Source organism: Diabrotica undecimpunctata, chromosome 5 (genome assembly GCF_040954645.1).
Source record: "Diabrotica undecimpunctata isolate CICGRU chromosome 5, icDiaUnde3, whole genome shotgun sequence".
Taxonomy (NCBI): Eukaryota; Metazoa; Arthropoda; class Insecta; order Coleoptera; family Chrysomelidae; genus Diabrotica; species Diabrotica undecimpunctata.
In genome coordinates, this window is record NC_092807.1 from 26,639,069 (window position 1) to 26,657,458 (window position 18,390).

An 18,390-nucleotide genomic window follows, 5' to 3' on the forward strand; every position below is an offset into this window, starting at 1 on the left:
GAAAAGGAAATTAAGGGAATTTCTTCGGCAGTATCGTGATATTTTCGTACCGAAAGGAGGAAAGACGGGAAGAACTACCGTTGTTAAGCATAAAATTGATACTGGTAATGCTAAGCCAATTCGTCAAACAGCTCGACGATTACCACAGGCGAAAAGAGAGGAAGCTGAAACGATTGTTCAGGAAATGAAGAAAGACGGGGTGATAGAACCTTCTACGAGCCCATGGGTCTCTCCGGTGGTCCTGGTTAAGAAGAAAGACGGAACGACGAGGTTCTGTGTGGATTACCGTTTGCTGAACAACGTTACCAAGAAGGATAGTTATCCTCTGCCTCGGATCGATGACACATTGGACACATTGGCTGGAAGTAAATTGTTTTCTACTTTGGATTTGAAGTCTGGATACTGGCAGGTAGAAATGGACCCAGTCGATAAAGAAAAGACAGCCTTCACCACAGGATCTGGATTGTGGCAATTCAACGTTATGCCATTTGGACTCTGTAATGCTCCTGCGACATTTGAGAGGCTTATGGAAAATGTGTTGAGAGGGTTATCTTGGAAAACATGCCTGGTTTATTTAGATGACATAATCGTCTTGGGGGAGACATTCGAAGATCATTTGAGGAATTTAGAAAACGTTTTTAATCGACTTAAAGCTGCCCAATTGATGCTAAACCCCAAGAAGTGCCAGCTATTTCAAGGTAAAGTCAATTATCTGGGTCATATAGTCAGTAAAGAAGGAGTGGCCGTGGATAAGGGAAAAATCGATTCCATTAAGGAATGGCCAAAACCAACTGACAAACATCAAGTGAGAAGTTTTCTTGGACTATGTACTTACTACCGGAGGTTTATTAAGAAGTTTGCAGATATCGCTAAGCCATTAACGCGACTTACGGAGGAAGCAAGAGATTACCGCTGGGATACAGACTGCCAAAATGCCTTTGAGACCTTGAAAAAGCATTTAATAACAGCACCAATTTTAGGGTATCCACTGCCAGAAGGAGAGTTCATCTTAGATACAGATGCAAGTAATGTGGGAATTGGAGGAGTGCTGTCTCAGATTCAAGGAGGACAGGAACGAGTCCTCGGATATTTTAGTAAAGTTCTTTCAAAACCTGAGCGGAATTATTGCGTCACGAGAAGAGAACTTCTGGCAGTAGTGAAATCAGTAGAGCACTTCTATCAATACCTCTATGGCAGAAAGTTTCGAATCCGAACCGACCATGCCGCCCTTAAGTGGTTGATGCAGTTTAAGAATCCAGAGGGTCAGATAGCCAGGTGGATCGAACGACTCCAAGAATACGATTTTAAGATTGAGCACCGGGCCGGAGCTAGCCACAGAAACGCTGATTCTCTTTCCAGAAGGCCATGCCCAGCAGAGTGTTCCCACTGCAACAAAACGGAATCCAAGGAAGCAGCAGTGCTAAGAACGACGATTGTCAACAACGACTGGACGCCTACTAAGATCAGGGAAGGACAAGAGAGAGATCCAGTTATACAAAAAATCCGAAAATGGAAAGAGGAAAACCGTCGACCACCTTGGCAGGAAATATCAAACCTATGCTCAGTAGTTAAGACGTATTGGGCCCAGTGGGACTCATTTATCATCGAAGATGGCTTGCTTAAACGAGTCCTGGAAAATGATGACGGTTCAGAGAAGAGAAGACAGTTGGTGATCCCAAAGAGCAGAATAGCCGAAGTACTTCGTCAGTTACACGACAGTCCATCGGGAGGGCATTTTGGTGTGAGGAAAACCCTTCAGCGAATTCGGGAACGGTTTTATTGGATGAACAGTTCCGACGACGTAAAAGACTGGTGTAAGAAATGTACTATTTGTGCTACGAGTAACGGGCCTCACCGAAAAAGGAGAGCTCCTATGAGACAATATAATGTTGGAAGCCCGTTTGAAAGAATAGCTTTGGACATCGCTGGGCCATTTTCAGAAAGTGAAAATGGAGGCAAGTACATGCTGGTAGTAATGGGTTACTTTACTAAGTGGGTCGAGATTTACGCACTTCCAGACCAGAAGGCCGCCACCGTTGCAGATAAGTTGATCCAAGAATATATCAGCCGATTTGGAGTGCCTTTGGAGATCCATAGTGACCAAGGCAGGAACTTCGAAAGCGATCTATTCCAAGGAATATGTGATAGACTAGGCATGAAGAAAACAAGAACTACCGCGTATCATCCGCAATCGGATGGTATGGTAGAACGAATGAATAGGACAGTTGGCAAGTATTTGACAAAGATGGTGTCCGATCATCAGCGAGACTGGGACCAATACCTTCCGTTCTTCACAATGGCCTACAGATCTGCTGTTAACGAATCAACAGGCCATACACCAGCCAAAGTCCTATTCGGACGCGAAATGCGACTACCTTGTGATCTCGAGTTTGGATGTAAACCTGGAGAAGATGTAGCAGGTGAAGATTATGTGATCGAATTACAAAGAAGAATGGACGATGTACATGAGTTGGTCCGTTCCCACCTTCAGATCGCTAGCGACAGAATGAAGAAACGGTACGATACACAAGCCGAAAAGGGTTGCTTTAAGAAGAACGACAAAGTATGGCTGTATAATCCCAAGAAGCGAAAAGGTTGTTCTCCCAAATTGCAGCAGTTTTGGGAAGGTCCATACCTCATTATGGAGAAGATCAACGATGTCATCTACCGAATAAGCAAGATTCCGAGGGAAAAGCCGATGATAGTACACCATAACCGGTTGGCGTCTTTCGAAGGTGACCACAACGTAGATGAAGAAGTGGAAGTAAACCAAATCCACGATGTGTCTGACCTCACGTTTGAGGAATTCATGGGTGCCTATGGAGGTACCGGTAAAGCGAGACATGGTGTTACCACTGAAGAAAAGCAAGATCTACTCGCGCTCCCCGATGACTACTCGCTGGCCCTTACCATCCCGGCCAGTATCAAAGACGCACCAGGGTTGGCATCCGTCTTTCGAAGGAAGTTTGGTCGAGTTGCAGAACTTCAATGCCAAGTGCCAGCTCCCGGTAAAACCTTGAAACTCCAAGATGCATCACGTTACCTTTTCTACCTGGTAACAAAAGACACTGCCCGTGACCAACCTACCTACCGAGATGTATGGGAAGCCTTACTTCAATTGAGAAAGCACGTACTAGAGTCCGACGTGCAAAAGTTAGCCATGTCAAAGTTGGAGTGCCGCCAATTAGATTGGAGGGTTATCCGAAATATCGTGGAGGAGATCTTTAAAGACACCGAAGTCCAGGTGTTAGTCTGTTGCAATCCGCATAGTTACTGGTGCGGAGAGAAAACCGTCCCTTGTCATTTTTATACAACTGGAAGTTGTAAAAGAGGGTCCAGTTGCCGATACCAGCATACCGTTCCAGTTCTAGCCCCGACAAGGTTCCAGGAGGAACCATCTTTTGAGAGGGGGGCAATGTTACGTAAAAATATGAGTCATAGTTTTAACCTGTAACATGTTTTTATTCTAATATGTTGTAGAGTTTACGAGAGGCATCTATTTACCTGAACGACCTTTCAGAAAAAGGTCGAACCGATGCGAGGGAAATCCAGTTTGCCTTTACCGTTTCGCCGTCTACTCAAGAATGATTTGGACTTTTCGAGATAACGGCGATTTATGTATAAAAATAAAACATTTTTATATGGAAGGACAGTTAATTCTCAACACCCGCGCTCGCGAATTTGTTACGTACGGATATAATAAATTATTGTCAGATAAGTTAATATAAATAAAGAAATAAATTAAATCCGTAAGTGTTATAAATATTGAACCTTTTAATAAATTCACAACACTATCATGCTTATAAATTCTAATAATATTACTAAGTGTGTTATCATGTGACTTACTTGGTGTCTATTAAACACTTAAATAGATCTATCCAAAAGGTTTCATTGAGAAACTGATAAAACTAGAACTCATACAAGCTCAAGTAAATTCTAGAAGTATCAGATTTATACGGATTCCATCCCACATTGGCATTGCAGGCAACGAAAGAGCGAACCAGTGTACGAGTGAAATTGCTATATGTACCGATATACAAGACGCCGAGTAGTGATATAAAAACTTTTATTTGAGAATAGAGTTTTGTGCACGTGAAAAATCGAACGACAATCTTCTCAAACATCACTAAAGCAAATTAAAAAAAATATTACAGCTTGGAAACCCTCAACAAGGAGCAGAAGCGAACAATAATAATAATAACGAAATTACCAATAGGACACACGAGACTCATTCATTTATGTGTATTGTCTAAAAGTGATCCACCTATATGTGAAACATGTAATGTACAAGTTACCGTTAACAATTTTTTACTTGTATACCCTAGATTTGTCAATTTTCGTGTAGCATTAAACATACCTCCCGCATTTAACGGTACAGGTAATGTATTAGGGACTAATTTTTTAGCGAATAATATTGTAAATTTTTAAAAATCTATAGTAATATCCACCATAATAACCATTATGGAGGATGTGACTGTACTTTCTAATAAGAAGACATCTAAAGAGATTGGTAAAAAATATAATTACAAACTTGTAAGAGATGGAAAACCAAATAGTGGAAGGCTTCTATGCAGACCACCTGAAAAATGACAAGATAGCTGGTGAACTTACGAATAAGTCTAAATAACAGCGCTACAGGCCTTGAAGGCCTCTGGCTCTAAAAACTTGATTTTTTCCCTCCATTTCTTTCGGTCCTTTGCTTTCTCTCTCCAATTTCTCACGCCTATTTCTGACAATTCTTGCTTTAATGCTTCCAACCACTTCTTTTTTGGACGTACTCTTCTTTTTTTCCCATTTCTCCCTTCTTCAGTATGGTTTTAACATTTCAATTCTCTGGCATTCGTATAATAGGACCAGGCCATCTAGCTCTTTGGGCTCATATTTTTGCCGTAATTGCTGGTTTTCCATACATCCTCATTATTTCTTTATTCGTTCGTCTTCTCCAAATATTTTCTGTCGTCTTTATTATTTCGAAGATTTTTCTGAGCACCTTTCTTTTCCAGATCTCTACTTTATTTTCTTCCTGCTGGGTTCATAATTATGTTTCACTGGCATACATCACTGTGGGTCTGAGTACTGTCTCGTAGACTCACAATTTAGCTGTTCTTGACACATTTTTTGCTTTCAGTAATGTATTTAGTAACCCTATCGCTCTGCTTTCCTTCCTTAATCTTTTGTCTATCTCTTTTTCTTCTTTTTCCGTGTTTGTTGTGGTTACTTCTAAGTATTCAAATTCTTAAACTTTTTCAAAACTATAGACAGTGTCTGCTCCTTTTATTTTGATATATTTGTTATTATTTGTTATGTGTCTTCTCATTTGCTTATATTGCGTTTTTGTTTGGTTTATTATTAATCCATATCTTTTTGGTTCTTCTTCAAATTTCTGGAAAACCTTTTCTAAATGTTCTTTTGTTCTCGCTAGTATCACCACATCATCCGCGTACGCTATACACTGTTCCTTGCTATTGACAATAGTCCTGTTGTTGAGCTTATATTTGATCTTCTTACGATTTGTTCTAATACTAGGTTAAACTGGGATACCACTTTCTCCTACAGTTTTGTTATTTTTTAGGTCTCTTATTATTTCTTTGACTTCATTCAGAGTTGGTTTCTCCCACGTCCCTTTTTCATCTTCTTACCAATTCTCATTTCCCTCAAGTTTCTCTTGTTGGTCTGTAGTTAATAATTCTATGAAATAGTCCGGTCATCTGTTTAATTTTTTTGTTTTTACCTAGTAGTAAGCCTTCTTTTGTTTCTGCAATACTGTGGATTATTCTTTGTAGTTTCTTTGGATTTCTTAACTTCTTGGTAAAAATTATTTACCTCTTTGTTTATGTAGGCTTCTTCTATGTTTTTCAATTGTTTTCTAGCTATTCTCTTTTCTTTTTTCTGCAAATTCTTTTCACTTCCCTTCTTCTTGTCATATAGTTTTCGATCGCATTTTGGGTATTTTCTTTATCTCTTTGTAGTTTTGCCCTGTTTCTTCTTGCCAAACATTCGTACATTCTTCATCTAACCAGTCTTGCCGTCTTTTTATTGCTCTCCTCCTATACACTTTTCCGCTGCTTCCGACATGGCTGTCTGTATGCTCTGCCATTCTTAATGTTTACAACCTGCTTCTCTTGAAGATGCTCTAATTGGTAATTTAATATATCTCTAACAGGTTTTGGTATTATTGGTAGTTCTTGTTTTAGTTTTGCTATTATTAGTGTATGGTCACTGTTGGTATCTGCCCCTCTGTAACTCCTGCAATCGATTATTGCCTTATTATGTTTGCTTTCAATTAGAACATAATCTATCTGATTTTTTATATGTTACCTTATGAATTATTCTTCTATATAATTCCTCTTTTCCCACTTTCGCATTTATATTGTTCTGAAGCTATTTTCTTGTGGCATTTTAAATTAATTACTATTTAAATGGGAATAAGCCACAATTAAAGGTTAAAATACGTTTATTGACGTTTCAATTTCCACTTCGGAAATTGTTTTATGAGAACAAATTATTATTTTTGAGAACGATTTCCGAAGTGGAAATTGAAACGTCAATAAACGTATTTTAACCTTTAATTGTGGCCTATTCCCATTTAAATAGTAATTAATTTCGCATTTATGTCACCAATGATTATCTTTATATCGTATTTCTGTATATTCCCTATCAGGGTGCTTAGCTTGTCGTAGAACTCAGTCTGCGCATGTACATTAATGATACGTATCTTCCTGTACTTTCCTCTGACTCTCAAGGTCTCATGTAACATATTCTGTCTGATATTGGTTGAAATTTTAATCTCCGAAAATTTTGAATAACTCTTGGCCCATAACGGTTTTTTAATATTGTATTGAAGCTATTTTCTTGTGGCATTTTAAAGTAATTACTATTTAAATGGAAATAAGTTGAAAAGTTATTTGTGATATGAATGTTTCCATGCTTTCTTTTAGTTTCTTATCATCATTTATATCCATTTTTAAACCCGATATAATCAAACTTTTCTTTTTACTTGTTTTCTCCAATTATTCCATTCTGTCTTGTAATTGTTTCACATTGTTTTTTAATTTTCTGTATTCCTCCTTTATCTCTTGTAGTTGTTTATTATTTTCAATTTGTTCTTTTCTTATTTGCTTTATTTCATTTGTCATTTCTTCATTTTTTTCCATTAGTTGTTGCATCATTTTAATCATGACATCCTCTTTCACTTCCTTTTTCTCCGTGTTACTTTTAGAAGGTGAAGGTGTCATATTTTATACCATTTTTTATGTATTACAATAGATAATCTCTTTGGAACGACTTGAGAAGAAATGGTAGTATTATCCCAGTGGTTCATGGTTTCTATTATTAGTAGTTAGGTCCATTTTCTGTTTAACTTCGTAGATCATCTTATTTCTTTAATATCCCTATACGTTTCACGTATTTGCATGGTTTTACATCAAATTAAAGCTAACAAATCAACATCAATTAATCAATAACATTAAATTGCGCTCTATTTTACTTTATATTTGACAACTCGGGTTTTTAACAGCTGGCAATCCTAATTTGCCACCACTTTTTTTTCGGGCAACTTTATATCATCGTATTAAGAAAAAAGTTAGCTTTAATTTAATATAAAAAACATACATTTACATCATAAGCAGGGTATTTTATTTAAAAATTTAACCAATAACTGAATTATAACTATTAATTGAAATAAAAATATTTGCGGCCACTTTTTGATTGGAAACCTATTATCAATATATATATATATATATATATATATATATATATATATATATATATATATATATATATATATATATATATATATATATATATACAATGTGGCGCACCGAAAACGAAACAGATGCATTTACTGGCAGATGATTCCTTTAAAAAAAAAAACGCTTGGACCCGTCGATTTTGTTATCGAGGGGGAAACAAAATTGGCATAAAATCACATTAACATTTGCAGCCCCCTAAGCACCATCCCTAAAATCTTAAATGGAAAGGGGGGTCGAATAATCCATCATTTAAAAGGTCTTTCAACTCCCTTTACAATGATGTAAAATTTATGTACTTCAATTCAGCAGTTTTGGAGATTTATTGATTTAAAGTTTAAATACATCATCGTAAGAGGAGATCAATACATAGCAGCAAAGTTGTTAAAAAATAAAGAATGAACTGACCTGTCAGCCGAGTAAATGTTGAAAATAACCACCATTACTTTCCATGCAATAATAAAGATTTTGCTGAAAACGTTGCCGGACATTTTGCAATATTTGAGGAGTAATTTGATGGCACTCATTCACAATTCTTTGTCGTAAATCTTCTAAGGATTTTGGCTGAGTAGCATAGATTTTGCTTTTTAAGTAACCCCACAAAAAGAAATCCAAAGGTGATAAATCTGGCGATCTTGGGGGCCATTCAACGGCACCTCTTCTACCAATCCATTGACCTGGAAAGGTCTGATCTAAATAATGCCGAACTCTTAATGCGTAATGTGGTGGGGCACCATCCTGTTGGAACATCAACATATTCTCAGCGTATCGACCATCATTCTGATTTTCAATTATATCTGTTAGCGCAGGATCTATGGCATTTTGCAGTAATTCCAAATACATTTCACCAGTCAAATTTCCAGGTAAGAAAAAAGGACCAACCAAATGATCGCCAAAAATGCCAGTCCAAACATTTAATTTTTGTGGCTGCTGTGTGTGTACCTCATGGTAAATTCTGGGATTAGAGTCCAACCAATATCGACAACTATGACGATTTACTTCGCCATTTAAAAAAAAAGGAACATTCGTCGGAAAAGCAAATGTTAAATAAAAATTGTTCATCGTTTGTAATTCGTTCACTCATAACTTTACAAAATTCTAATCGCTTATCAAAATCGTCTTCATTAAGTTCTTGTACAAGGTGAATTTTATACGGATGAAAATTATGAGCCTTTAGAATCCGTTGGATAGTACGTCGACTAACACCACACGAAGTTTGCAATTTGCGGGTACTTAATGTAGGATCTACAATAACTTGCCCTAAAACCCCCACTTCTGTTGCTTCGTTCCTTATAGGATTTTCAATATTACGTTTTTTATTGGCGACTGATCCAGTTTCCCGAAATTTAGCTACAAGTTCTAGAACATATTTTCGGTTCACATTATTGTTCTCATGTCGCTCATTAAAAATTTGTGCTGTTCTATTAGCGCACTGATTATTTCCGAAAAATATTTCAATAATTTCAACCCTTTCTGTCGTGGAATATACCATGGTTATTTTATGTATAAAGCAATACATGATGTTTTAACAACAAAGATTGGTCAAATCAATCGCAAACTAATGTACTATTTCCTATTTAAAATAAGTACGTGGCATTCTCTACTTATCTTTCTTCAAGAAACAACTTTTTTTGTCACAAAGGACACTTCAATTACAATTTTTATTATTAATAAACCATGGGCGTAGTAAATAAAAGCATTTACTTATCAAGAAAATGCTTTTACTCAAATTTCTTCTGAAAGAAGTACAAACTAATTTGATGTACCTATTAAAGTCTACTTTAAACTTTAAATCAATAAATCTCCAAAACTACTGAATTGAATACATGAATTTTACATCATTATAAAGGGAGTTGAAAGACCTTTCAAATAATGGATCATTCGACCCCCCTTTTCATTTAAGATTTTAGGGATGATGCCACCCCCGCTTAAGGGGCTGCAAATGTTAAAGTGATTTTATGCCAATTTTGTGTCCCCCTCGAAAACAAAATCGACGGGTCCGAGCGTTTTTTCAAAAAAGGAATCATCTGCCAGTAAATGCCTCTGTTTCGTTTTCGGTGCGCCACACTGTATATGTATCGGTATGAACGTAGTGATCTTGCAGTGGGATCTTAGACTATAACTTTATTTACTAATAGGTATAATATTCTTAATGTTGAATATTGTCTTCAACATAAAACAATGAAAACTCCCAAATTCTCTTGTATAAAACACGAGTAGGGCATTAAAATTTTTCACTTCAGTAACAATACAATTCACATCGTACATTTTCATTGCTTTTGTTAGCTAAATACGTTTTATGTCCTCTCAAGCTGCTTATTTTCAAGTGAAATATTATTTTTCAGCCGTGATTATAAAATGTATGAGTAATGTCAATATAATTTTGGTTAGATTTTAAAATTAGACAAAAATGGTATTTAACACTGCAAAAGGCAAACAATGCTTAATATTACTTCCATACAGACGTAAAAGTATACAAAATGATACAGGGCCATCCTAGCAGGTTTACAACGAGTGCAAACAAGTAAAATTTTTCCGCCAAGGAAAATTTTTTTATGCCGCCAAGAAAATCGCAAACAGAGAACAACAAGAAAAAGACGCAACATCTGTTCAAAGCTGGTGTGGGATTAACATTGAATAACCAGAGCAACATGTATTTATTGTATAAATAATCTAGTTTTGCATTGAAATTTTGTTTTGCATAAATTATTTTAATTACAATCAGCGGCGGCTCGTGGCCTTAAAAAGTGGTGAAGATGAGGAAAGCTTGCCGGAGCTAAAAGGAGTTTTGGTACCTACTTCGCGCCCAAATCTCATTAAAAATTCGTTAAAAAAAATGTATAGAGTTTAGGGCCCTTATACTAGATACGATTTGTTCTGCTTGCCTGGGATATTTTATTTCTGAACCTTGACATTTCATTGAGGGTTTTTTGGTGATTAAAACACAACGCCTGCTAAAACGGGTTGGTGAGTTTCGATTCAGCCGCCCACTCTAAGTCAGATGCTAATTGCAGCCGACCACTCTGGATCACACGCAGATGTTTAAAATACTGGTTGGTCGACCATGTAAAGGAATATCACTTTTATCTTCATTTTTCCAATGCCTAAACGGAGTCTCTAATATATTACACACCAAGTCATTAATTTGGCCACCATTTAATATAGTGTTCTGCAGGTCATCATGCAGGGTAGAGTCGATGGCAAAAAGGGAATAGGTAGAAAGAGGAAATCATGGCTGCGAAATATGGGAGACTGGACAAACATGACTGTAGACGAATTATTCCACGTTGCAAAAGACAGAGAAACTTTTAGAAATGTGGTCGCCAACCTCCGTTAATGGAGACGGCATAGGAAGAAGAAGAAGTCATTAATTAATTCATGTCTGTTTAAGATTATTTTGGTCCAAACGAAATCCACGAGAACACTTTATATCCGAAATCCGAAACAAACCACAGAGAAATGTATTAATAAAGTGCACTAAACAAATAAAATTAATACTGTGACTAAATTAAACTAATAAATACTATACTATACACTATAGTATAAAAAAATATCTATATAATAGACTAAATTTCAAAATATTGTCGCTGAGAGAAATTTCCGAAAAATACGAATACCAAATACACATCCAACAGTGGGTGAAGACGAATAACATATTTTTAGACGGAACTGCACTCACCAGTTTTCTCAGCTATCACTAAGGATAGGCTGACGTTACGTTTCCATGGCAACCGTGAACGCTCATGCAGATGGATTTCGCATTTTAAAAATGATATTCACCTCTTCCTGAATCCTATTATATTAATACACGGCTAGTGACACAGGTCAGGACTTGACTGTCAAGTACGAATCGCTAATAAAGCTAGTTGTCTTTTTTATTTTTAGATTAATTAAAAGAGAATAAATAAATAATTAATTTCAGAATTTAGATATAATAATGTGGTTTTCATTTTTTATTTATTTGTCTCAATTTAATTATATTTTTTTGGTGAACCTCACCTTCACCTACTTCACCTGTCCGGCCGCCGCTGATTACAATGCAATATGTACCGAGGTACACTTGTTCCTTTTTAGTAATTCACATCATTTAAAAGTATCATCCAAGTTTTTTGCCAGCTTGGATTAATTAAAAAAAACTAAAAATGTTTATTAGAATTTTTTGTGCCTTATTTTGAGTATTAGGAAATCAGTCACCTGGATCGTTGTACTTTTGCAATATGTTGATTCGGATTTGCTCTCAAAAACTACTAAATGCCAACGTAAGTCGATACCAGCCGCACGTTGTTGGTATCTTTCCATGAAATTGTACTGAAATTAACACCGTACGCAGATCCATCATATTCAACAAAATATCCTCTTTCTTCATCTTTGATATCGTTATCCAACGAAAGCTTACAGTTTGGGATTCTATTTGTCCGTATTGTACCAAGGGTATATATTCCTCTTGCACGTAAATAAACTAACAAAGGTAAAGTTGTATAGAAATTATCGAAGTAAAGGATGTGATGAGAGAAGCTGGGTATGGTCTGTGACAAACGTACAACAACGTTTGATGTGCTTCCAAGATTGGGTACGCTAGAAAGAATTATATTATCTGCACTGTTGTGAATTTCAAAATGATATGCGTAGCCTTTGCATAAATTGACGAAGACGATGCTGGTGTTTGGTCGAATACATCTGCTCATCAACATACAATCTAGCCATCTTTGTTTATTTCGAATGCGCTGCCTTTCATCTTGAAACGATAAGTGTTTCTTTATTTTCACAAACTTTTTTACATACATTTTCTTCTGGATGGGAGCAAACGAGTTTTTGCTTCAGTAGCTCTCGAGATTAGGGTATCGATAAATCGACATGTACATCAACACTCCGATCAATTTCCGAATCTCCTCACCACTCGTGGCGATTTTTGTATTGATATTTTCTTGACGAGCTGCAGCGTTCTTTTTTTTGGCCACCAAATCAATAATCTCTTTTGTAAAGAAATAATTAAAGAGTTCTATTGGTGTTTACAGTTCTTTTATCGTAGATGGCCAACGTGCATCTCCTTGGAAAGCTACTTCGTCTACATGCAATCGCATTGATCAATTACGCCACGTTATCTTGGTAAATTGTTCCGAATCCTTTTTGATATCCTGAATAGCTGAAATGAGAATAAAAATAGTAAACTATTGCTAAAGTATGAATATATAATTATTACCTCTTTCAGTAAAACTACCAATAGAAGGCGTGATCAAAGGACCAGAATCTTCCATTATAGGTAATGGCGAACGGGGTCGTATCCTTGGCTTAAAACTTGAAGCATGTGTGGGATCGGCAGCTGAAGTAGGTGGAATTGATTTCATAGATGTAAACGGCCCAGCCTCCTCCTTTTCTAAAGATTCGTCACACATTCGTCAGCTTCGATTTGCACCGCCGTTGTCATTGTTGATGACGCAGCAGGTGCTTTTATGTCACTGATATTTAGCGACATGTCCACGTTTTGAATAAAGTAGTCGCTTGTTTCACCTGCTTGCATTTTACGGATACACTCTGTAATCATGTCATCTGGAGCGATCTCATCCAGCTCGTAATCTGGGTCGATGTCTGGATCATCACTGCTATAATCACCTTCTGACGAATCCGTTTCAACAGAGTCCATAAGTTCTTGGATTTCATCTTCGGTCATTACGGACAAATTAAACTTTTTCTTTCTCCAGTTGTTATTGCCTGCCATTTTCAAAAGCAAAAAATTTACAAATAAGTGATGAAACGTTGGGAAACAATAGCACAACAACACAATACGACAAGCACAACAAAGTAAGACGAAACTTCACATAAACTGGCAAGGGGTCCCTCAGGAGCCCTTTTTATTTTTGCTTCTAAAGCACACTCAGAATACTTGTTTTGTAATAATTCCAATATGTAGTGAAACTTGAAGCTCTAAACCACTAATAAAGAAATGTTTTCACTAAATTCAGATTATTTGCAGTATCATAATGTTACTTCGAAAAAAATTTTTAAATGAAAGATAATTGTTCTGCATTCACCCTAACCTGTCGCACAAAACTGAGACAAAAATGTAATGATAAGTTTTAATGAATTTAGAATGCATTTAAAACGTCTCTAGATAAACTAGTGGGGAATTTAGAATGCATTTAAAACGTCTCTAGATAAACTAGTGGGGAAGATTCAAAACAGTTTGCGGCTACCTGACTTTTACCTGCGGCTTAAATAAATAATAAGCGAAGGGGAGACTACATTATAATGCACAGCCTAGGTTTGGCGTGATTGGTTGGTGGGTGGGTCCCAATTTAAAAATTGGCGGGTTTCATGTTTATTAAAATGACAATTGAGGTATTGTGACACAGTATATCGCTAAAGAATTTATTAGGAATATACAGAGTAGCAATATACTGTGGTATTGGTACAAAGCGGATGATATTCACATTTTAGGATTAAGCTGGCTATTACAGTTTTATTGGAAATGTAATTATTTTTTCTTTTGAGATTATGTAGGTAAAATTAAATTCTGACTTGTGTTTTTTTTATTTTGATATGCTAGTGATGCTTTTTTTTATTAGATATATAGATATTGTTTTAATTTTTTTGATTAGGTAATTTTTTTTATTAAGATTTAGAGGTTCTTCTTATTATTTTTATTTCTAGAACATTCATTAACATTATTATTCTCGTTAACTTTCTCTATGTGGGATCGGCTTCTCTAATTATTTTCCTGTAAGCTTTTCTGTTCTCTTCCAGGGACTAAGTACCTCTCCGCTTTTTCTCTGAGATTATGGTTTTTCAGAAACATGCAATTTCTATTCATCCCCTTTTTTACTGCCCTACATTTAGTACCATACATCATAGCTGGTCTAAAAGCAGTCCTATACAATTACCTTCTAGTTTTCTTGGTACCTTTTTTATCACACATCATTCAATTTTCCTCTTTCTTTTACCTTTAATTGAAGTATGATAAATAAAATGGTAATACCGATCCTAAAAGCCGAAAATTATCATCTTTTGTGAGTTCTTGTCCATTCAAGCCAACTACTCTATCTGGACTTGAAATATCATCTTTAAAAGAATATTCTAAATATTTTGTTTGTATCCAACTTAATTTTAATCATTTTTCATTAAGGACCTGTCTCCGCTACTCTATACCAAGGAGGTTCAGTTGTTATCTAATCCAGCACAAATGAGAATAAATATGGGCGAAACCCGGATGAAGCCCTATTTTCACACAAAATTGGCCAGTTTCATATACAATTGTATCGTTCTAACACTATAATAGTTATTTTAACTATATATATATATATATATATATATATATATATATATATATATATATATATATATATATATATATATTAGTTCTAACACTATTATAGTTGTTACTTGCTCATACTCCACTCACATATTCAGCCTTTCCTACTAAATCTCTGCCAGAATAGGTTTCTGATAACTTCATCATGTGCTTTCTCAAGATTAATAATACGTTGTGCAAGTCTATCTCTTTCACTCTAAATTGTTAAATTAGCTGTTTTATAATAAAAATTGCTGATGTAGACCTGCCTCCTTACATAAATCCAAATTGACATTTATCCATTTTCATTTTTTAGAACACTGAATTATGTTAGATTTCACCACAAATGTAGGATAATAAAAAGATATATTGTGAATCGAGTACTATGAAAAATTGTCATTGTCAACAAAATGAAGCAGAGGTTTACTGGAAATAACTATTGCAAACCAAATAAAACGCTAAAGAGCTATGTTTAAAATGTCTTTATTCTTTATTAAAAATCTGGGAAATCATAGGAGGGGGGCCGTGATTGGTGTAATGGCGAAGGAAAACCCCTCTAAACCTCGCCTAGGGCCCAGTACATTCCGATTTAAAAATACAATTCTAATATAAAACCCTACAAATATAACATCATTATAACATCATTACTTAACACAGCTTTAAAATTGAGGCCTAAACTAAGCATTTATACATATATTTTATGAAATTTTACTACATATATTACTAATTGTCGCTGGATTTGACCCTCGGGAATGAGGGAAGGTGGTCCAGTCGCACTATCCATAGCTATGTTGGACCGGAGCATAGAGGGATTACGGTCCGTGGACATATATAAAAATACCTTTATTAAAATACAATTAAATGTTTATTTAATTAAGTAAGAATCTGCAATAAAAGTTGATTAGTATTATAACTAAGAATCTGCAAAGAAAGGGGTTAGGTATCTTAAAACTAAGAATTTGAAAATAAAGTGTTAATTAGTCTTAGAACTAAGAATCTGTAAAAGAAGGTCGTTAGTTATGACACCGTAGACTAATTAATGCAAAAAGCAAAAAAAAGTAAAATTTGAAAAAAAGTCCCAAAAATTTCGGGAAACAAAATTTATTTAAAATTATCAGATTTTCCTAAAAATGCGAAATTTGTGTCTGTCGTAGTGCCTCCGGGACTAATCAACAAAGACATGCAACAACATATAAACAAATAAAAAGTTATTCACAAATTTCGTATTAAAAATTTCCTCAACAATAGTCCACAATACCTCAATTGTCATTTTAATAAACATGAAACCCGCCAATTTTTAAATTGGGACCCACCCACCAACCAATCACGCCAAACCTAGGCTGTGCATTATAATGTAGTCTAGCGAAGGGGCCCTCAGGGACCTCTTACCAGTTAGAGGGTTAAGAGGCGCCAAAATTAGCCAAATAAAAAGGATTTAAACAGCAATAGTTACACATGTGTGCACCTTTCCATTGATTTAAATGTTAAGTAAGTACGTTCCTGTTCCTAATTTTTTGTTTTTGATCAGTATAATCCCAATTATTATTAACCTGCAATTAGTATTTAGAAAAAAAATTCCTAGCGTCTATAAACAACTAATTAAATAAAATATTAACAACATGATTCAACAGTATATTAAATAAAATAAAATGTTTACAATTCGATTGGGTTAGTATAAATTAAAATAAAATTGAATATTTTGCAATAATATTTTAACAGTTACAAAAAAGTTGATACACTCGTAGTTAGTAAATAACAAAAATAAATATATTTTTGTAATATATCTGATTTGCAAAAAGTTATTTTAATAATTCAGCCAGTATCGGTTCCTGAAATTTGACAGATATATTGAAAAAATTCTATAGTTAGTCACTCTCCCACTAACTATAACTTGTGGGAAGTTCACCTATAATCTATATCACCTATAACCTATATATATATATATATATATATATATATATATATATATATATATATATATATATATATATAGGTTATAGGTGATATATATATATATATATATATATATATATATATATATATATATATATATTATACAGTGATGAGTGTCTTACCACCCGGCAAAATAGCGGAAAGGATAGAAGACAGATTAAGTTGTGAGATAGTACGAGTTAAGGCTAGTTATTAGACGTGTCTATTTGACTTCAGTCATAATTATACGGATGACCACGAAAATATTTTATTTTAATAATTTCTGATGTTAGAATTAATGATTAAATATAATAAGATATATTATAGTAAAAAACATTAATTAGTAGCGATTTTAAATTATAAATCTTTAAGTTTATTTAATAATAAAAATAACTCAACTGAAATATTTGACTAAACTAAATAGGTATGATCAGCTCGAAAACAATTATTGTATCTAGAATTGGTGTAATAGTTAGAGACGTTGTCTATCGATAAGAAGACTGGGGTTCAATTCACACCAAGGGTAAAATTTTTGTTCTACTCAATCAAAAATAATAGAAAATATGATACATATTAGGTAACAAGTTTTCGAAAAACTCATTATTTACAATTTATTCTTATTTCAATGTTATAAAATAGAAATACAAAATATTTCAAATTCAATTCCAGTTTTACAGTCTTCAGTTGTGAATGGAAAATAATCCATTGAAGACTGTTTAATGTCAAATCCATCACTAAATTCTCAGTGTTAATATCAATTCCTCTGTACAGGTAATGATTTTCAAAACAATTGACGACATTGGAATGAATGCGCGCGAACAGCTGGCTGCTTTATAGCTAACCAAATCATCAAGCCTTTAAATAAGCCAAGTTATCAAATAATAACACATCGAGAAGTGTTTTTTACGGTAAACAGAAACTTTTTATTGAAAAAACAATTCGTGAAAAGGATTTTAACGGTCGAGGAAAAAGTGCAAATTGTTGTCTGGCATGTGAATGGATTATCAGACAACATGATTAGACAACAATTTGTAAATATGTTTCCAAACAGGCCGGCTCCAGCACGATCAACAATTCAGTCTATTATACGTAATTTTTTTACTTATGGATCCGTGTTCGATCCAAGAGGAGTTCGTAGACGAAGGGAGGTAAATCCAGATTTGGAACTAAGGGACACTTTGATTTGTGCAAGTATTGAGCAAAATCCTACCCAATCAACACCTCGACTCGGAGAACAATGTGGAATTCCAAGATTTAGAGTAGGTGAAATTTTGTAAAGATATCGATACCGTCCCTATAAACTTCATAAATCCAACGAACAATTCCCTGGGGATCAATATAGACGTTTAGAATTTTGTCAAACTGCAATGGAAATGTCACATCAAGATGAACATTTTTTAGAGAACGTTTTGTTCACCGATAAAT

At 34.8% G+C, this 18,390-nt stretch overlaps 1 protein-coding gene across 4 annotated transcripts in view; it reads left to right on the forward strand.

Moving 5' to 3' along the window:
• LOC140441207 (G-protein coupled receptor dmsr-1) overlaps positions 1-18,390 on the forward strand; it is a 553,187-nt gene that overhangs the window by 385,507 nt on the left and 149,290 nt on the right. The gene's annotated exons all lie outside the window — the stretch shown is intronic.